General features: G+C 42.6%; 1 protein-coding gene across 5 annotated transcripts in view; it reads right to left on the minus strand.

Annotated features, from left to right (window-relative positions):
- Window positions 1-22,513, minus strand: part of ZMYM3 (zinc finger MYM-type containing 3) — a 153,492-nt gene that overhangs the window by 50,652 nt on the left and 80,327 nt on the right. Inside the window, exon 1 of one of the 5 annotated variants that reach the window (XM_075835692.1) lies at window positions 2,411-2,569. The exons of 1 other annotated variant lie outside the window; for it this stretch is intronic. The gene's annotated coding sequence lies outside the window, so the exon portion shown is untranslated. Of the gene's footprint in view, window positions 1-1,311; window positions 1,574-2,342; window positions 2,570-22,513 lie in introns of those variants that run through there. 3 more of the 5 variants (XM_075835697.1, XM_075835693.1, XM_075835695.1) reach the window with 3 other exon arrangements.

Below are 22,513 nucleotides of genomic sequence, written 5' to 3' on the forward strand. Positions count from 1 at the left end.
ATGAGCAATTTTATATTTATGCAAATGAGCCTTTCTAATGGACAACTGGGCGTGTTTTCTCTTATTTCCAACTGGGCGTGTTTTCTCTTATTTCCAACTGGGCGTGTCTTGTGTTTTTAGCAACTGGGCGTGTTTACTTCTTTCACTGCACAATCACACTGTGCTGTGGATCATGCTGGGCTGGAACAATGAGAAGTGTATGACACTGATTAGTCACTGATTGGTCAGCCTCATACACTCCTCTGTACAACACCCAGTTGGTAAAAAGTAAAAACACGCCCAGTTGTCCATTGAGAAACTCATTAGCATAAATCTAAACTAGCTCATAACTTGCTCAAAAATGATCGTTTTCCAAAATAAAAACCACTGCTGTTATCTACATTACAGCGCCAATCAGATTATGTAGCAGATAGGGCATTTATAATCTGGTGACAGAGCCTCTTTAAGGTGAGAAACGGAAAGGGCCAAATTCGATGCCAGACCTTTTTCCATGGTCTTCATTTTACTAAAAAATTACAGCACAGTATTTATAACATTGCACCAGTACGAGCCAAGCCTTATTCGCACGAACGATGTATCAAATCGGCTGTGCCATGGCCGATTTGTATACATGCGGGACCCATCTTCAGATAGACTTGAGTTCATTGAGAAATCAGGTCCTATTTCTTTCACGGGCCGTACAGTGTCCATTAAAAAAACAAAACGGCCTATGAACAGCCCCATAGAAGTACATTTATTTCTATGCAGCCGTGTGACGGCCGTCATGCGGCCTATTTCACCGTTTGTGTGAATTAGGGCCTGTTCACATCACCGTTCGCTTTGCGTTACGTCGGGAGGTTTCCGTCGGGTGAACCCCGCAACGGAAAGTGAAACTGAAAGCACAGCTTCCGTTTCTGTCAGCATTGATATCAATCGTGATGGAAACATCGCTAATGGTTTCTGTCCGTCACCATTTCGGCAGGTTTCCGGTTTTCCGACAGAATCAATACCGCCGCAGTCGACTCCGCTATTGATTTCATCGTTAAAACGGAAACCTGCTGGAATGGAGACGAACGGAAACCATTAGCAATGTTTCCGTCACCGTTGATATCAATGACGACGGAAACGGAAGCTGTGGTTTCAGTTTCACTTTCTGTTGCGGGGGTTCACCCGACGGAAACCTCCGACGGAACCCCGGAACGGAAAGCGAACGCTGATGTGAACAGGCCCTTAGGCCTTACCATCGCTGTATTTATTAAGGAAAACACAATTACAAATATCATGTGACAAGAAACATCTGTAATCTTCCAATCTATGAGGTTATTCCTTTACCAGTCAGAAACATTCAGCATAGAAATCTTGGAGTTGTCTTTTTGGGCATTTCATTCAGCTGTGGCTTACATATAACGGTTTCTATGAAAGCTAGGTAGCCACCAATCTTTCCCAGATGCCCGAGTGATAAACCTACCCAGCTATAGAGGCATACATGACTGGGTTTCTCTATCCCTGCATGCAGGACTCTAGAAAAGCTGGCTGACAACTTCTTTGAGAGCTGTAATGGTGGCCAAATTGATTGTCACCTAGCTTTCCTCAGAAACCGAGGAATATTATAACTTCTCAAATAAAAGGGATACCTTAATATATGTACATTAAATATATATATGTCAATTATTATACGGTATGTAAACATTGTCCCTGCCACAATTAGTCACATAACTGAGGACACATTCACCAATATGATTCAATAAAAATGTAATCTGTTTGCTTAAATGAAACAATGCCATATTATCAGCTTTTTGCAGATTTACCCATCTGATGGCATACCACTATCATTTCTACCTGTACAGCCCCAACTAATTCCGAGCAATGCCCCCCTGCAAACTGCCATCCCCCAATCTATGCACCCCTCCACTATGATCCACCCACCACCATGCCCTCAGGTTCATCACCCCTGCCAATGCTCTTCATCCTGTGCCTATGGGCCTATACCCCTCCCCCTTTTCAGTGGACTCATGAATCCTCTCACGTGAATACACGTTCTGAGAACCCCAAAACAAGTAGCCTCGTTCCTATTCTGTACCCTAAACCCCACCCCACAGATAATATCCACCACCGCCTCTTACCGCACCCCCAGACTACTCTCCCGCCTCACACTGGATATATCCCCTCACATGTTCAGAGCACACATCCCCAACCCCCAGCCTAAGTGTCGACAGAATAAACGCCCCACCCACCAACGGGTGTCGTGCACGCTATAGGGAACCACTCCAGCTGGTGCCCTATTCTCCAGAACCAGGCCAGCCGTCTGCAGCACTCCTCACCCCCACTGCTCAATTTGCCGCCGTGTCTCCCTAAAACCATACCTTCACGGGCTTCGTTTCCCTCCCCTTCGCGGGTGTTTTCCCGAACCCCCCTCCCTCGGACAACGTACAGTGACTATGAGCAAGCAGCAGCCGCTCTCTTGTCCTGTTACAGTCTCTGGCGCAGTCGCACTCTCTGGCGGTCTCTATCTTGCCGTCTCTCGCTGTCTCACGCACTCTGCCGCTCTCTCTCGGGCGCGCCCCCGCTGCGGTCCCTTTAAGCGCGATCTCAAACCTGTAGCAGGACGAGCGCGCTTCCGCGCATCGGGGCGTGCTTAGGCACAAGAGGCGGGGTTTAGGTCTTCAGTAATTAGCTGATAGCGCGAGCCGTGTTTGTGGAGGGGAGGACAGGAGGGGCGAGCGGTTGTGGAAACGTTGAAGACTGCGCAGTCGCAGTGAGAGTTTTCTTTTCCTTTTCGATGCGGAGTTCTGGGGCCTTCTCTGGCGGTATTACCCAGAGGACGGGCGGGATGTGACCAAAGGGCTGAAAGTGCCCAAAGGTGGAGGTTAAATCGCCGATTAAAAAAACCACTTGATTAGTATATACAGTAGATCGCTATATTTGTACCATTGCCAGTCCTCTTGATGTACACATAGTGATTTTATACTAATCGTAGCAATAACATCATTTATAAATGTGTAAAATGATCACATGAGAGAGAGAGAGATCCCACATACAACAAACAACATATTAATGGGATTTCATCATTTCCCTATGGTTCTCGATCTTCTGCTAGGCCCCAAGAACAGAATATCTGCTCACACTTTGGCATGTTTGGAACCTTGTTTGGTCATTTTAGCCCCATAAACTGCCACCATGCCGTATTACATGACCTAAGGTTTCCAAATAGGCCCCTGTATTCACAGATATGGCAAAATCTATAAAATCAGGATTTAAAGCGGCGTGCGTTGTATGCGAATTATCCTATGAGGGTGCAGTCACACGCAGCAGAGATTTGTTGCAGACATTTCTGTGACTAAAATCAGTTCTGTTCATCTGGATGGAGTTATTTCTACAGCAAGGACGTGGTCTTCTGAACGTTCCATTCATGTAAATGGGACAGTTGCAGATATTTAAACTAATCTTCCATGTGCGGATTCACCCTAAGAGTCATGGGGGTGGTGCCGCTATACTGACGTCATGTAGTCCGATCTCCAAACCCCTTTTCAGGTTTGATTGACATCTTCTCTGCGTGACTACCAGCCTCCTCCGACTCTCGCGGGTGCGCCGTTGCCTTATACTCGCCTGGCGTGTGCAGTGCTGTGCATGCCTGGAGAATACAAGGCAACGGTGCCTCAGCGAGAGCTGGAGGAGGCTGGTTGTGACATGGAGAAGGCTGGGGGTTTCAGTTGAGCCTGGAAAGGCGGGTTTGGAGACCAGACTGCATGACTCCAGTATAGCGCCATGATTGCGTTAGGGTATTTTGCATACAGTGCCCACCGTCTTAAAACTTGATTTAATAGATTTAGCTGAATCTGAAAACATACAAGGGCATGTTTGGAAACCTCGTCTGGACATGTATTACGGCACAGTCGAGGTTTAAGGGGCTAAAATGTCCTTGCTGCTGGGACTCCCACCAGACGCCAGAACAGGGAGTCCTGTGTCTCCCGATCGCCGCAAGTCCGCAGTCAGGAAGAGTTAAATGGAGCCATGGTCGAGCATGCGCCCGGCTGCTTCATTCAAATGCTCTGACACTGACGGTTTCTTTCAGTACCAAAGAATTTGAATACAGCGTTAGGGCGCATCCTTGACTAACGCTCCATTCAACTCCCAGCTAGGGGTGACACGGGACCCCTGCTCTGGTGATATGGGGGCCCCAGTGATCAGACCCCCATTGGTTTAGTAGTTATCACCTTCCAGTGGATAACGCAGTAGCCGGACTACCCCTCACACGTAGCAGATTTGTTGCAAACATTTCTGTGACTGTTCCTTAGATCTAAGGTTTCGTTCACATCTGCGTTGGGGTCCTGTTCTGACGTTCCATCGGAGCTTTCTGTCAGAATGGGACCCTGAACAGACACAAACGAAAACCAGAGGTTTCAATGTTGACGGATTAAATTTCAATGGTGACGGATCCGGTGCCCATGGTTTTCATTTGTCTCTGTTGTGCACCGGACCCGTCGTTTTGCCGGAAGCAATATGTCGACTAATAAGGCTCCCATAGAGGTAAATTACGGGCTTCTACTGTACCTCCATATGCCTCCAATAAGGAAGCATACTGAGGTATATTCAGATGTCGTACCAAAAACTGAGGCCTACGGAGGTTTTGTTCCCTAGAAGCAGAATATCTCTGTACCTACACCTTACTAATAAAATGTGGTGTAATTCTTTTTTTTTCAACATGGAATTTTTATTAATGTTTTCAGACAATACAAAAGTAAAGAATAAGGCAGTATATCTCGAATCAGGCCAATACTACAAAAATGAATACATAACATACATGCGTAAGCATAGTAGACAAGTCGTCTCACGTTGTACATAGAAATATTAAGCCAAGGAAATTGTAGTACAAGTCGATGAGTAAAACAAAGAAAAACAAACATTATCCATCCAGAAAAAAACATATTCTAAAGTTGTTGCAAACCTGTAGAAGAGAGAATGTGGCATGATCCCAACAAGTGGACCTTGTTGCAAATTATTACAGCGTCAATATACAGTCAAAATATTCCTGTGGAAAGATATAGGACCACTTCCCTCACACTACTACAGCAAGGCCGCTATGCCTGGGGAAAGAAGCCCAACTAGGTACTTCTAACTAGTCGTATGAATCCAACAACCACCATATAGGAGAATCTGAGCAAATTAATGTGAGTAACGATCAGACGATGGGAGATGTTAATGTTACAGGGTTAGAACCCGGGGGTAAAGAGGCCAAGTAGGCTTGCCACGGTTCCCAGAGCAAATAGAATTTTAGGCAACCGGTGTACCCGCAACGCATACATGCGTTCCATCGTAAAGGAAACATTCACCATGTTGATAAGTTCAGAAGTGGAAATAATGTCATTGCGCTTCCAGGACTTAGCAATCAGCAAACGGGCCGCTATAATAATGTGACTAGATACTGTCCGGGATATTAATGGAATTCCTGACATTTGAAGAAAGCACAAGGCCATGGCCGGATTCGGTGTAATAATACATGAGGAAATTTGGGATATCAAATTGAATACCTTTACCCAAAAGGAATGAACCTCAGGACATTGCCACCACATATGGAAATACGAGCCCTTACATCCGCATCCCCTCCAGCACACCTCCGAGTATGTAGGGTCAGATCTTGCAATTTGTGAAGGAGTCATGTACCAACGTAATAGTAATTTTTGGGACGACTCCCAGTGTTTCACCCCTTTAGAAACTTTCCTAGTCCATTTGAAAGCTGAACCCCAATCCTTCAGAGAGAAGGAGGAACGTAATTCTCCCTCCCATTTATCACAATAAGGGGGCCTGCTGGAGAGAAGGCGAGCGCACAAGTCATCATCTAACACAGAAATACCCTTCTTCTGATTAGCAGGTCCAAAATAAAAATTGTGAGCTACAGAAGGGAATAAGGACACGTTAACATCCAGAGGTAAAGAGATGCCTAATACATAGATATTTATAGAAGTCCCTATTTGGAATAGAGTAATCCGTTACCTATTCAGAAAATGCTAGCAAGAGGCTACAGTTGATTCTGCAGCAGCATCAGCGTTTGCAGGTAAGTAGCTACATCGACTTACCTGCAAACGCCGATGCTGCTGCAGAATCAACTGTAGCCTCTGGTGCCGATGTGTCCTCGCTCTTCCGACACGATGCAGGACCTGTGAGTGACGACACAGCGTGATCTCTCGAGAACACGGCTGTGTCTGCACTGCCAGAAGCTGGGCGTTCTGAAGAGAAGTGGATGATACTTCTCGTCAGAACGCCCAGCTAGTAAAAGTAGTAAAAACGCCCCGATGTACGCACATAATACACGCCCAGTTGTACTTTTACTTTAAACACGCCCACTTGGACTTTTGCAAGCCTCATTTGCATAAATACAAAAATGGTCATAACTTGGCCAAAAATGCTCGTTTAAAAAATAAATAAAAACGTTACTGTAATCTACATTGCAGCGCCTATCTGCTGCAATAGCAGATAGGGGTTGCAAAATCTGGTGACAGAGCCTCTTTAAGCGAAGCAGTGATAGTGGGGGATAGTGATACAAAAGGTTTAGTGCTGGCCTTGGGATTTACACTTAAAGGAACAGTGTCACGAAAAAAATTTTTTTTACATCAGTTTGATTTTAGTGTTTTATTAAAAACTTTAATATTTATTTGTGTTTGTGTTTTACATTTTTTTATTTTTGAACTTTTTCTTCCCTATGGGGGCTGCCATTTTTTTTTCCATTTCTGTATGTGTCGATTAACGACACATACAGACATGGAATACAGCACATACAGTCCCATAGTGAATGCGAACGGGGCCCGTTCCATCCACTATGCTGTACGCCGTCTGTGTGGGAACGGCGCATGCGCCGCTCCCACACAGTCCAATTTGAACTGTGCGACGTCCGGCGCCATTTTCCTGTGGACCGGAAGTCGCGGCCGGACAGTAAGATTACTACTTCCGGTCGCGGCTTCCGGACTTGTGCACTTGGAGCGGGAGGTAGCAGACGGAGCGGACGGACCGGAGGGAGCGGCGGCAGCTGGAGCAGGTAAGTTATGTCTGTGTATGTAAGGGTATGTTCACACGGCCTATTTACGGACGTAAATCGGGCGTTTTTGCCCCGAATTACGCCCGAAAATAGCGCCTCAATAGCGCTGACAAACATCTGCCCATTGAAAGCAATGGGCAGACGTTTGTCTGTTCACACGAGGCGTATATTTACGCGCCGCTGTCAAATGACGGCGCGTAAATAGACGCCCGCGTAGAAGAACTGACCTGTCACTTCTTTGGCCGTAATTGGAGCCGCTATTCATTGACTCCAATGAATAGCAGCGCTAATTACGGCCGTAATTGACGCGGCGTTCAAGCGCCTGCACATGCCGGTACGGCTGAAATTACGGGGATGTTTTCAGGCTGAAACATCCCCGTAATTTCAGCCGTTACGGACACCCGCCGTGTGAACATACCCTAAGTGTTTTACTCTGTGTTTACTAGTGTATGTAAACCTACTACACTGTGTGTTAGCTCACAAAATGGCGACACACAGTGTAGGAGGTTTGACCGTTCAATCCCCTCGTTTCTCCCGGCACTAGCCAGGATAAAGGAGGGGGGGATTCTGAGAGCTCACTAGAGCGAGTGAGTTTTCTCAAATTTTGCAGCATAAAGCAATGTGGTTGCTTTACTACATGCAATGCTGCAATTTTGGGAATTGCTCCATCTAGTCACCAGCACTGGGAAATATTATAAATTAGAATCTAATTTATAATATTTCCTGACTCGTGAAAAAAATTAAAAAAATTAGAACAATGTTTAATCACCTATACACTAATTGTTTAACTAAAAAAATATAATTTTTTTTCTAGCGTCACATTCCCTTTAAAGAGGCTCTGTCACCAGATTATCAAATCCCTATCTCCTATTAAATGTGATCGGCGCTGCAATGTAGATAACTGCAAAGTTTTAGTTTTTTTAAAAACAATCATTTTTGCCCAAGTTATGAGCAATTTTATATTTATGCAAATTAGCTTTTCAATGGACAACTGGGCGTGTTTTCTCGTTTTACCAACTGGGCGTGTACTGTGTTTTTACCAACTGGGCGTTGTGAATAGAAGTGTATGACACTGACAAATCAGCATCATACACTTCTCAATCGTTCCCACCCAGCTTCTTTCACTGCAGATAGACAGCGTGACGTCACCCACCGGTCCTTCAACCTTGTCGTCGGACAAAGAAGATACATCGGCTCCAGGCGTCCAAAAGGTTAATATGCTCGTCTCTAGGGAGTTTGCTATGCTTACCTGCACATGGAGATGCTGCAGCTGTTTCAACTATACCCTCTGACGCCTGGAGCGGATGTGTCTTCTCTCTTCCGACGCCAAGGTTGAAGGACCTGTGGGTGACGTCACGCTGTGTGTCTGCAGTGAAAGAAGCTGGGTGGGAACGATGACGTCACCCACAGGTCCTTCAACCTTGGCGTCGGAAGAGAGAAGACACATCAGCTCCAGGCGTCAGAGGGTATAGTTGAATCAGCTGCAGCATCTCCATGTGCAGGTAAGCATAGCAAACTCCCTAGAGACGAGCATATTAACCTTCTGGACGCCTGGAGCCGATGTATCTTCTTTGTCCGACGCCAAGGTTGAAGGACCTGTGGGTGACGTCACGCTGTGTGTCTGCAGTGAAAGAAGCTGGGTGGGAACGATGAGAAGTGTATGATGCTGATTTGTCAGTGTCATACACTTCTATTCACAACGCCCAGTAGGTAAAAACACAATACACGCCCAGTTGGTAAAAACACAATACACGCCCAGTTGGTAAAACGAGAAAATACGCCCAGTTGTCCATTGAAAAGCTCATTTGCATAAATATAAAATTGCTCATAATTTGGGCAAAAATGATCGTTTTAAAAAAAAACAAAACAACTTTGCGGTTATCTACATTGCAGCGCCGATCACATTCAATAGGAGATAGGGATTTGATAATCTGGTGACAGAGCCTCTTTAAGAATGAAAGGAGAGGTTGGTCCGCTATGGCCTGTTCTATATGGGACCATTGTTTTGAGGGCGAGGGAGTGCACCAAAAATTTAGTTGATCAAGAGTAGCCGCCCGGTAGTATCTCTGAACATCAGGTACCCCCATTCCACCCTGCCGCCAGTGTCTGTACATCGTGTCAATCCTGATTCTAGGTTTTTTGTGCGCCCAAATGAAATTGTTCAACAACCTCTGGAGATCTCTCAAATACGAATTAGGGAGAGGGATTATCACCGTACGGAATTGGTACAGAATTATAGGTATAATCATCATTTTCAATTCTACCCGCCCAGGATGTACTTGCATGGGAGTATGAGGCCAACAATTGTGGAATGGTTTGTAAGAGTGGGCTAAAATTATGTTTAAAAAGGAGGTTAGTGGACGTGGTAAGAGAGATACCTAGATACGAAATCTTAAAGGCATGGTGTTGCCCTAAAAACATGTTTTTTTTTTAAAATTTAAACATTTAGTGTGTGGGTGATTAAACATTGTTCAAATTTTTTTTATTTTTTTCGCGAGTCAGGAAATATTATAAATTTTTTCTAATTTATAATACTACCCATTTTTGGTCACTAGATGGAGCTAGTTCCCAAAATTGCAGCATTGCAACATTGGGTTAAAAGCTCTCGCTCTAGTGAGCTCTCAGCATCCCCCCCTCCTTTATCCTGGCTAGTGCCGGGATAAACGAGGGGTTTGAAAGGTTTAACCTCCTACACTGTGTGTCGCCATTTTTTGAGGTAACCCACAGTGTAGTAGGTTTACATACAGTAGTAAACACACACAAACACTAACATACATTGAAATCTCTTACCTGCTCCTGCCGCCGCGGCTCCCTCCGGCCCGTCCGCTCCCTTTGCTGCCGCTGTTCCATGTGCACAAGTCCGGAAGCCGCGACCGGAAGTAGTAATATTACTGTCCGGCCGCGACTTCCGGTCCACAGGAAAATGGCGCCGGACGGCGCCAATTTCGAATAGGACTGTGTGGGAGCGGCGCATGCGCAGTTCCCACACAGACGCCGTACACGGACGTGAATGGGACGGGAGCCGTTCACAGTCCCTATGGGACTGTGGCTGCCGTACTCCATGTCTGTGTGTGTCGTTAATCGACACACACAGAAATGGAACAAAAAATGGCAGCCCCCATAGGGAAGAAAAAGTGTAAAAATAAGAAACAGTAAAACACAAACACACAAATGAATATAAACGTTTTTATTAAAGCACTAACATCTTTAACATATAAAAAATTTATTTGTGATGACACTGTTCCTTTAAGGGGATTCCATTGGAAGGGAAAGGAGCTCTGTATAGAGGCTTAAATATGTAAGGGAAGTCCCACATTCAGCAAGTGGGATTTATTGCAGTCCACCTTATAATATGATACCTCCCCGAATTTGTCTAAAGTCTTTTGGGCTTCTATCAGGGAGGATAGTGTATCTGTTAAGGAAAGAATCACGTCATCAGCGTATAGTCCAATTTTGTGACGGGCATGGCCAACTTGGATACCTTGTATAGAAGGGTTCTGTCGGATTGCCGCCGCTAATGGTTTCATTACCATAGCAAATATCAGGGGAGAGAGTGGACACCCCTGCCGAGTACCGTTAGTAATGGGGAATGGAGTGGAAAGGAAGCCAGAAGCTAAGACTCGGGCAGATGGGGTAGAATACAGCGCTAGAATAGCGGATTTAATCCATCCCGTAAACCCAAATTTTGTAATAATCGCATCCAGGTACCCACAATGAACTCTGTCGAATGCCTTCTCCGCATCCAGAGCAAGGAGCACGGAAGGCACTCAACTGATTTTAGCCCAATGAATCAGATTAACATACCGCCTTGTACCATCAGGCGCCTGCCTGAAATAAATCCCACTTGATCTTCATGTATAATAGTAGGGAGTAAATTAACTACTCTGTTGGATAACACTTTGGCATAAAGTTTAATGTCCACATTCAGGAGTGAGATGGGGCAGAAATTGGCCGGGGAATTACTGGGTTTCGGGAGTGTGACTATTGTAGCATATAACATCTCCTTCGGGAAGGAACCTGTTATTGCCGCTTTATTAAACACATCCACCAAATTTGGGGACAACGCATTTGAATTTTTTTTATAATAATAATTAGTAAACCTATCAGGCCCAGGGGCTTTACTCTGCGGTAAGCTTTTAATGTCTCGGGAGATCTCCAATTCAGTGAAAGGTACTTTTAGAGCAGAACTATCTTCCACCGAGAGGGAAGGGAGACTCAGGCCGCCCAGGAAGTTGTCAATTTCCGGAGGGGATGGTTGGTGAATCGAGTGATCCTCCTTCAGGTTGTACAAGCTATAGTAATAGTTCCTAAATTGCTCACTAATATCTTGGGGGTGAGTAATACGAGCACCTTGATGATCTAATAAAAACGCAGTTCTCTGTTTAGCATTACGTTTTTTAATCATTTTAGCTAATAGGGCTCCCGGTCTATTACCGTGGATATAAAACTCCAATTGCATAGATTTGGACATAGTCATATAACGAGACATATGCACACTTTGGAGTTGGTCTCTAAGATCTTTGATACGGAGGGAAATAGCTGGAGTCACCTGTTGTTTATTGAGAGATTCTAAGTTGTGTAGTTGGGAAAGAATATCGGCAGAAGTTTTCTCTCTGTGCTTCTTTATTCTGGAGGCGGCCTGAATCCCCATCCCCCTCATATACGCCTTATTCGCATTCCATAAAGAAAACCAATTTTCGGAGGAAGGAAAATTTACCTCAAAATATAAGTTAAGATGGGTATCCATAAGACCCTTAGTGATTGGGTGATCTAGTACCAAATCAATTAGTTTCCAGGAAGAAAAGGGAGGGGAGGGAGATGTATCCAAAACTACCAAAGAAATAGGGGCATGATCTGACCCCGATATAGTTCCAATCGAAGATGTAGACATATATCGCAGGCTGAGTTTACTCACAAGAAACATGTCAATTCTAGAGTAAACTTTATGTGGTGCAGAAAAATATGTGAAGTCTCGTTTGTTGCCATGTTGACAGCGCCAAATATATTATTCCTCCCCATGTACCGTGTGATGCAATTGGGAATGGGGTCTAAGAGCATTCGAGGAGTCAATTGTAGGATGCATTACCTCATTAAAGTCGCCACCGATAATAAGTAATCCCTTCTCAACTTTCCTAACTTTACGGAGTATTTTATGAAAGGCCCTGAGTTGGTGAGAATTCGGGAGGTATAAATTAACCAAAGTATACGTTATGTGATTAATATCACATATGAGGATCAAAAATCTACCTTGGGGATCTGAAATCACCTCATGTTCTTTAAAGACCACTGAATCTTTAATTGCGATAAGTACCCCTTTCGATTTACTGGGGCGAAAGGCCTGATATATATGCGCAAATTTGCAGTGTGTACATTTGGGGGGATTATGTTGTGAGAAGTGTGTCTCTTGTGCAAAAAAAAACTCGCATTTCAGAACTAATGCCTCTTTCCACATCATTTGTCGCTTGAAAATGTGGTCTAATTCTTATCTAAGTCACAATTATAGACAAACACAATCTAACTAAACTAATAACACAAACAGTTGTAGGGCCAGTTCACACGGAGTGTTTTGACACGAAAAACGCGCCAAATTACGGCCGAAAATGCTTCCCATTGATTTCAATGGGAGACGGAGGCGTTTTTTTCCCACAAGCGGAAAAACCGGCTTGCGGGGAAAAAAAAGGGACTTGCACTATCTTCGGGCGTTCACCCTTCTGACCTCCCATTGACATCAATGGGAGGCAGAGAAAGGGTATTTTGCGGCATTTTTTGCCCGCGGCGCTCAATGGCTGCGGGCGAAAATCGGCGTGCAGGCAGAGCAAAATCTGCCTCAAAATTCCAAACTGAATTTTGAGGCAGATTTTCTGCCTGCAAAAAACTCAGTGTGAACCCAGTCGTACAGCCGTCTTTTATTGAGCATATTGAGTAAACATCCACAGCACAGGGAGAAACCCTTGAATTTGTTAACCTGTAGATCCCCATTTAGCGACAATCACCTCCTCCTGTAGTTACAAATAAAATTTGCACAGAGTTCAGGAGGATCTTTGTAACATTCCTCCCTGCTAATGTGTTTCAGCACAGCAATATTTCTGCGTTGCCTCGCATGCACAGTCCTTTTCAGGTCGTGTCAGAGCATCTCGATAGGGTTAATGTCAGGACTCTGACTTGACCTTTCCAAAACACAAATCATCTTTTTCAACCATTCTTTAGTTGATTTACTTGTGTGATTTGGGTCATTGTCTTGTTGCATCACACGTCTCTCAAGCTTGAGGTCATGGACTACTGCCCTTACATTCTCCTGTAAAATGTTTTGATACACCTTTGAATTCATTGTTCCCTCAATGATCACAAGGTGTCCAGGCCCTGAGGAGGCAAAGCAGCCCCAAATTATGAGGTTCTCTCCACCATGCTTCACAGTTGGGATGAGTATTTTGTATTGGTGTGCCGAGTTCTTTTATTGGCCAAACATAGCTTTGTGCATTTGTGCTAAAAAGTTCCACTTTTGTCTCATCTGTTCATAGAACATTTTCCAAGAAGCATAGTGGAGCATCCCGGTGGTCTCGGGCAAACTTAAGATGCACCGCAATGTTGTTGTTTTTTTTACAGCAGCTGCTTTTTTTGTGGTGTCCTTCCATGAGCACCATCCTTGTTCAGTGTTTTTCAAATAGTGGACTTTAGCAATGCTTTTGTAGCCTTTTCCAGCTTCATGCATCTCTGTAACCTCCAGGCATTGTTCACACTAACCAATTTTTCTTGAGAAGAACATAAATGACAGTAACCAAGGTTTGTGTTCCTTTATTTAATGGGCAAAGCATCTGCGAAACCCACACTTCCAATCTCATCTTTTTATTTGAAAATTTTTTCTTGGAGATGTCATTAAGTTCACATCGGCGTTGACCTTCCATTGAGGGGTTCCGTCTGACATTTCCGTCGGGTTAACCCCTCAACGGGAAGGCCAAACGTAAACCTTAGCTTCCGTTTACATCACCATTGATCTCAATGGTGATGAAAACTTTGCTAATGGTTTCCGTTTGTCACCGTTGTGAACAGATTCCATTGTTTTGACAGAATTAATAGCGCAGTCGACCGCTATTAATTTAGTCAAAACAACGGAACCCGTTATTAGTTTAGTTACATTGTGTTTATCTATAATTGTAATATAGGTAACAGTCAGACCAGATTTATAAGTAATCAATTTAGCAATCCAGGTTATTCCAAAGGGTTCATTTAGTTTTCAAGCAACTGTATATTACCATATTTGAATTTTAAATAGTTTCACATGACCTCCGTACTAGTTGGCACCATAACAGATCTTCTTCACAGTGGGTGGCTCTGGAAAAGGAGCGGACTTCCCTGCCTATATATTACCTCCATTGCCTTAGCCCTTGTGGTAAACGCCTTGTAGGCCCCTAAGCAGCCCTCCTGAAGACTGTGTTGAAGATTTGGGATGTGATGGTAAAGAACGCCCAGCTAGTAAAAGTAGTAAAAACGCCCCGATGTACGCACATAATACACGCCCACTTGGACTTTTACTTTAAACACGCCCACTTTGACTTTTGCAGGCCTCATTTGCATAAATACAAAAATAATCATAACTGGGCCAAAAATGCTAGTTTTTTAAAAATAAAAACGTTACTGTAATCTACATTGCAGCGCTGATCTGCTGCAATAGCAGATAGGGGTTGCAAAATCTGGTGACAGCGCCTCTTTAATGGAGTTGTGATGAAAAAAAGTATTTTTGGGATTATGTATTTTCAGATTTCCAAGTCATAGGTGGCAGTAGTATGGTGAAATTACCCCCCAGATTGGCCTTCTAGCCATAGTACCCAGCTCGATTGGCACTCAAAAGAAGGCACTTCTAAGGCACTGTTTGACAGTAGTTAGAACAGCTATCCCTGGCACTCCACTCATATGCCCTGTATGTCAGAATGGCAACAGGAAATGTCATGCCTCTTCAGAATGGGAGGAGTTGAACGCCAAATACGCGGATACCACTGTTTTTACAGGTGTGGCAGCCCTGGGTATCTTTTCAAAGTTCCCCTGATTTTCACTCACTTAATCTCCCAGAAGCTATTTGGGTCAGCGCAGTTTTTTTACTTGTACTATTTATCATCCTTCATCCCTTTGCCTTTTTTCTTCCCCCCTCTTCATCATCCTTTCTTTATCCCTCCTTTTTTTCATTATCTCATCTATTTCTTCTCTTCTCCTTTCTATATGTTTGTTATTCCTGTGGGCCCCCAGATTAGACCCCCTCCGTCTATTATCATCTCCTTGGTAAGGTTACCAATTGCTAGGAGAGTTACACTTTTGACCTGAGTTAGTACACCTTCATGTAGCTTCCTGTGCAACTTAGGCTTAGTTCACATTTGCGTCAGGGCTTCGTTCTGCCGTTCCGTCGGAATGGGACCCTGACTGAAACCATAGGTTTCCGTTTGCATCACCACTGGTTTCAATGGTGACTGATTCGGTGCAAATGAATCCAGTTTGTCTCCGTTGTGCAAGGGTTATGTCGTTTTGACGGAATGAATAGTGCAGTCGGCTACGGTATTGCTTCCTTGAAAACGACGGAACCCTTGCACAAAGGAGACAAACGAAAACCATTTGCAACGGATCCGTCACTATTAAAATCAATAGTGATGCAAACGGAAACCTATGATTTCCGTTTGTTTCAATCAGGGTTCAGTTCTGGCGGAAAGCTCAGACGGAACGTCAGAATGGCACCCTGGCGCAGATGTGAACTAAGCCTTACTCAGTACCGCCATTTCTCAATACTGCTCAGTGATACTTGGAGGATGGGGGTTTGATGGGGTCTTACAGAGCACGCTATTGTTTGAATTTCACTTTATTTGTGACATTTGTATTTGTTCTTTAACTTGCTAAAACTGATAAAAAATATTGCCTTATCCATTTGATTGGATAGTTTCTGATTTTTGCAGTTTTTATTTGGAAATACTTAATTACGGAGACAAAATGTCACTGTAACGCTGCCAAAATAAAAGTCTACTTCAGGCCCGATGCACAAAACTGTAGAATTCGTCCGTAATTACGGACCCATAAATTTCTATAGCAGACGGACACCTTCCCGTATATTTACAGGAAGGTATCCGTGCCGTAGAAACCTTCCATAAAAAATGGGACTTGTCCTATTTTTTTATTTTACGGACCGTGCTACCATACTTTATAATGGGAGCACTGTCCGTGGCCTGTTTCTTTAATTGCTATATAATGGAACTTCACAAATGCACGGCCAGGCCTCCCCTGCTTCACCTCATCTACTTCTCCTCACCTTTTGCAGCCACTGCTATCTGGCTTCTACTGTACAAAGGGTGTTACAGAACCCCAGTTCTCCAAAAAGGTGTATGTACCCATATGCTATGAGTAAGGGTTAGTGTAACCTGAAACGCATAAGCCATATCTTTTGTCCGTCTGCAAGCATGTTTTCTGTCTGTACATCTTTGGAATAAAAAATGAGATAAAAATTTTTTTTTTTTTTTTTTTAATCACATGGAGTTGCTTGACATTCCTCTCTTTTACTTGGAACCCCACCCTCCTGCTACCGTGCACCTATATCCTCTCACTAACCGTGGAGTTGGTTGGCAAGTGCCTTTTCTTTGTTATACTAAGACTAGATTCACACGGGCGTTGCGCATCTCGGACGTCAAAAACTAGCTCTGATCCCTGCCATTAACCCCTTAGATACCGCAATCAAAAGCGAATGCGGCATCTTAGTGGTTTGTAGCGATCAGCATTGACACGATGTGATCGTGAGGATGCCGATCATTTCTATGGCAACTGGAGGCCTAACAATGGCCTCCTGGTCTGTCACGTAAGATGACCTATTCGGCCCCATACAGAGACGGGACCTAATAGGCGTGCTGTCAGTGAATGACTGACAGCTCTAATGCATTCCACTACATGGGTAGTGCAATGTATTAGAGTAAAGATCAGAGGTGCAGGCCCTCAAGTCCCCTAGTGGGACAAAAGTTGAAAAAAGTTAAATAAAAGTGTAAAAAGTGTAAAAAGTTTCAACTTAATAAAAACAAACACTGCCTTTTTTCCTATAATAAGTCTTTTATTTTAGGAAAAAAATGAAACCGTTAAAAAAAAGTGCACATATTTGGTATCGCCGCGTCCGTAACGACCCAAACTGAAAAAAAAAACGATTAAAAAAAAATAGCGATTCTGGCATTGGTTTTTATTTCCAAGACATGGCATAAAAGGTGATCAAAAAGTCGCATGTGCCCCAAAACAGTAGTAAAATCAAAATTACAACCGTTCCCGCAAAAAACAAGCCCGTACACAGCTTTTTTGACTGAAAACTAAAAAGTTCTGGCTCTCAGAATATGATGACATAAAAAATAAAGTGATTTTATTGTGAAAATGCTGCAAAACATTAAAAAAAACTATATACATATGGTATCGCCGTAATCGTATCGACCTGCAGTATAACGTAAAACTGTCATTTATAGCCCACGGTTAACAATGTAAAAAAAAAAAAAAAAGAATAAACTTCATTGTCAGAATTGCTGGTTTTTGGTCACCTTGCTTGCTAAAAAAATTAATAAAAAGTGATCAAAAAAATTGCATGTACCCCTAAATGGTACCAATGAATGCTACAGATTGTCCCGCAACAAATAAGCCCTCACACAGCTCCGGGGGAGAAAAAATAAAACAGTTCTGGCTGTCAGAATATGACAATACAAAATGTGCAGAGCGTTCCAAAAGCGGATAAGATTGGGCACCATTTATCAGTGCGACACGTCCACATATGTATGAATTATTATTTATTTACTGCATTATTATACCCTCTTGTTATGCCCTGCAATTGTGATGTGAAAATCATAAAAATAGGCCTCAAATGCGCATGTGCTCTTCACTTTTGAGCCCTGTCATATGCCCAGGCAAATGATAAATGCCTTGAGGGGTGTAGTTTCCAAAATGGGGTCACTTCTTGGGTGCTTCCACTGTACTCTGGTACCTCAGGGTTTTGCAAATGCAACATGGTGCCCAAAAACTAAGCCAGCAAAATCTGCCGGCAAATAGCGCTCCTGCCTTTCTGCGCCCTGCCGTGTGTCCAAATAGCAGTTTATGACCCCCATATGGGGTATTGCCTTAATCGGCAGAAATTGCTTTTACAAATGTTGGGGTGCTTTTTTTTCCTTTATTCCTTGTAAAAATTAAACATTTCCACGTTTTGTTGAATAAATTAAATTTTCAATTTCACAGTATAATTTCACAAAATTCAGCAAAAAGCCTGTAGGGTCAAAATGCTCACTATACCCCTTGATAAATTCCTTCAGGGGTGTAGTTTCCCAAATGGGGTGACTTTTGGGTGGTTTCCACTGATTTGGTCCCGCAGGGGCTTTGCAAATGTGACATGGTGCCGCAAACCATTCCTTCTAAGCCCTGCCGTGGGTCCAAACAGCAGTTTATCACCACATATGGGGTAATACCGTGCTCAGAAGAGTTCAGGTTACAAATGTTGGTGTGCTTTTTTTCTCTTTTATCTATTTTGAAAATGTAAAAATCGGAGCTAAAACTTCATTTTATTGGAAAAACCGTAGATTTTCATTTTCACTGCCTAATTCCATTAAATTTAGCAAAAAAACCTGTGGGGTCAAAATGCTCACTATACCCCTTGATAAATTCCTTCATGGGTGTAGTTTTCCAAATGGGGTCACTTTTGGGTGTTTCCACTGATTTGGTCTCGCAGGGGCTTTGCAAATGTGACATGGCACCCGAAAACCATTCCAGCAAAACTTGAGCTCCAAAAGCCAAATGGTGCTCCTCCCCTTCTGAGCCCTGCCGTGGGTCCAAACAGCAGATTATTGCCACATATGAGTTATTGCCATAATCGGGAGAAATTGCTTTTCAAATGTTAGGGTGGTTTTTCTCCTTTATGCCTTGTAAATATTGAATATTTCTACATTTTATTGGGAAAAAATTAGATTTTCATTTTTACATCCTAATTTCACTAAATCTAGCAAAAACCTGTGGGGTTAAAATGCTCACTATAACCCTAGATAAATTCCTTGAGGGGTGTAGTTTGCCAAATGGTGTCTTTTTGGGGGGTTTCCACTGTTTTGGCACCATAAAACCTCTTCAAATCTGACATGGTGCTTAAAGTATAATCTAATAAAATGGAGGCCCCAAAATCGACTAGGTGCTCCTTTGGTTCTGAGGCCTGTGTTTCAATCCAGTAGCACACTAGGGCCACATGTGGGATATTTCTAAAAACGGCAGAATCTGGGCAATAAATATGAAGTTGTGTTTCTCTGTTAAAACCTTCTGTGTTATAGAAAAAAATGAATGAAAACAGATTTTCTGCAAAAAAAAATTTTTTTCTAAATTTCACCTCCGCTTTGCTTTAATTCTTGTGAAATATTAAAAGGGCTAACTTTCTAAATGCTGTTCCGAACACTTTGAGGGGTGCAGTTTTTAAAATGGGGTGTTTTATAGGGGGATTCTAATATAAGGCCCTCAAAGCCACTTCAGAACTGAACTGGTCTCTGAAAAAAATAGCCTTTTTCTTGGAAATGTGAGAAATTGCTGCTAAAGTTCTAAGCCTTGTAACGACCGGGAAAAATAAAAGAATGTTCAAAAAATGATGCCAACATAAAGTAGACATATGGGATATGTGAAATAGTAACTATTTTATGTGGTATTACTATCTGTTTTACAAGCAGATACATTTAAATTCAGAAAAATGCTAAAAGGCCAGCAAAATATTGTCGTGCATTAAAAGAGTAAAAGAGGCATGGACTCGATCATAATTTTACTACTTTACAAAAGCATTAGTACGGCCTCATCTAGAATATGCAGTTCAGTTTGGGCTCCAGTTCATATATATATATATATATATATATATATATATATATATATATATATATATATATATATATATATATATATATATATATATACACTACCGTTCAAAAGTTTTGGGTCACCCAGACAATTTTGTGTTTTCCATGAAAACTCACTTATATTTACCAAATGAGTTGCAAAATGACTAGAAATTATAGTCAAGACATTGACAAGATTAGAAATAATGATTTTTATTTCAAATAATAATTTTCTCCTTCAAACTTTGCTTTCGTCAAAGAATGCTCCATTTGCAGCAATTACAGCATTGCAGACCTTTGGCATTCTAGCTGTTAATTTGCTGAGGTAATCGGGAGAAATTTCACCCCATGCTTCCAGAAGGCCCTCCCTCAAGTTGGATTGGCTTGATGGGCACTTCTTGCGTACCATACGGTCAAGCTGCTCCCACAACAGCTCTATGGGGTTGAGTTCTGGTGACTGCACTGGCCACTCCATTACACATAGAATACCAGCTGCCTGCTTCTTCTTCCATTGCTACACTTTAAGGCTCAGAGCCCATTTTTCAAATCTGACATGTTTTAATTTATGTGGTAATAACTCTGGAATGCTTATACCTAACCAAGCGATTCTGATATTTTCTCATGACTCATTGGACTTGATGTTAGTGCTAAAATTTGGTCAATATATTCAGTGTTTAATTGTGAAAAATAGCAACATTTAGAGAAAATTTGGAATAAATTGAATTTTTCTGAATTTGAATGTATTTGCTTGTAAGACAGATGGTTATACCAAACAAAATAGTTACTATTTCACATATCCCATATGTCTACTATATGTTGGCATCATTTTTTGAACATTCTTTTATTTGTGCGGTAAAGGACTGAAACACCGGCCTCAGAAGCAAAGGAGCACCTAGTGAATTTTGAGGCCTCCTTTTTATTAGATTATATTTTAGGCACCATGTCTGGATTGAAGAGGTCTTGTGGTGCCAAAACAGTGGAAACCCCAAAAAGTTACCCCATTTGGCAAACTACACCCCTCAAGGAATTTATTGAGGAGTATAGTGAGTATTTAGGCCATAAAGGTTTTTTTTGCTGCATTTTGTGGAATTAGGCTGTGAAATTGAAAATCACATATTTTTCCAATAAAATGTTTAATTTTTACAAGGAATACAGGAGAAAAATCAGCCCAACATTTTAAAAGCAATTTCTCCCGATTACGGTAATACCCATATGTGGTCATAAACTGCTGGTTGGACAAACGGCAGGGCTCAGAAAGGCAGAAGCACTATTTGGCATATAGATTTTGTTGGATTGGTTTCTGGGCGCCATGTCGCATTTGCAGAGCTTCTGAGGTACCAGTACAGGGGAAACCCCTTAAAAGTGACCCCATTTTGGAAACTAGACCCCTTGAGGAATTCATTGTAGTTTTCATGGGGTGCATGCAACTTTTTGATGAGCGTTTATTCTATTTTTTAAGAGGTGTGGCGATTAAAAAAACAGCAATTCTACTATGGTATTTTATTCCTTCTTTTCTTTTTTTACAGCATTCATCATGCGCTATAGATTACATTCAATTTATTCTGCGTGGCGATACGATTACGGCGATACCATATGTTTTTATGTCTTATGGCGTTTGCACGATTAAAGACTTTTTATTAAAAATCATTTACTTTTTGTGTTGCCATATTCTAAAAGCCAGAACTTTTTGGGTACATGCGACTTTTTGATCTGTTTTCATTCAATTTTTTGGAAGGTGAGGCGATAAATAACTAAATACTTTTGTAGTTCAGGTTGTTACGGACGCAGCGCTACCAATTATGTATAGTTTATTTATTTTATTTATATTTTTAATAATAAAGGACTGCTAAGGGGCATTATTACATTAAAACTCTTATTATTTTTATACAACTTTTTTTTTTTTTTGTCCCACTGGGGGACTTGAAGGCAGGAGGCCCTGACCTCAATTCTAATACACTGCACTACATGTGTAGTGCAGTGTTTTAGAGCTGTCAGCTACTCGCTGATAGCAAGCATAGTGGGTCCTGATTTTGTCAGGACCCACTAGGCTTCCGTAGATGGCATAGCCTGAAGCCATTGTTAGGCCTCCGGTTGCCATAGCAACCATCAGAGCCCGTGATAGTCTCGCGGGACGTCAATGGTGCTTTAACCACTAAGAAGCAGTGATCACTATTGAACGTGGCTTCTAAGGGGTTAATCGGTGGGGAAGGAGCTGCGGCAACTGCTGTATGAGGCAGCAGTTGTCACAGCTCATAAAAGTTCCCGGGAGGGGGGGTGGAAGCGCGGTTAATCCCATGACCTATTATTCGTCACGGAGCGCGAACGCTCTACTTAGCGTGACCTAATAGTAGGTCCTGTAGCGGGAAGGGGTTAAAAAAGGATTAGATCATTTCCTAGAATGAAAAAATATCAGCTCCTATGTGAATGTGTAGAATTTTTGTTCCATCTGTTCCCTTTTTTCTATCCCTTGGTTGAACTTGATGGACATATGTCTTTTTTCAGCCATGCTAACTATGTAACGGAAACCTGACGTAACCCATCAGTAGATGGCTTCCCTTGGGCGTCATTATTGTCCGTGATGCAATGGCTTCGGCACGTTTTTTTTTTCTTCTGTTCCTATGACAGAACAGAAAATCTTAACGCAGATGTGAACAGAGCCTTA

Source organism: Rhinoderma darwinii, chromosome 8 (genome assembly GCF_050947455.1).
Source record: "Rhinoderma darwinii isolate aRhiDar2 chromosome 8, aRhiDar2.hap1, whole genome shotgun sequence".
NCBI lineage: Eukaryota > Metazoa > Chordata > Amphibia > Anura > Rhinodermatidae > Rhinoderma > Rhinoderma darwinii.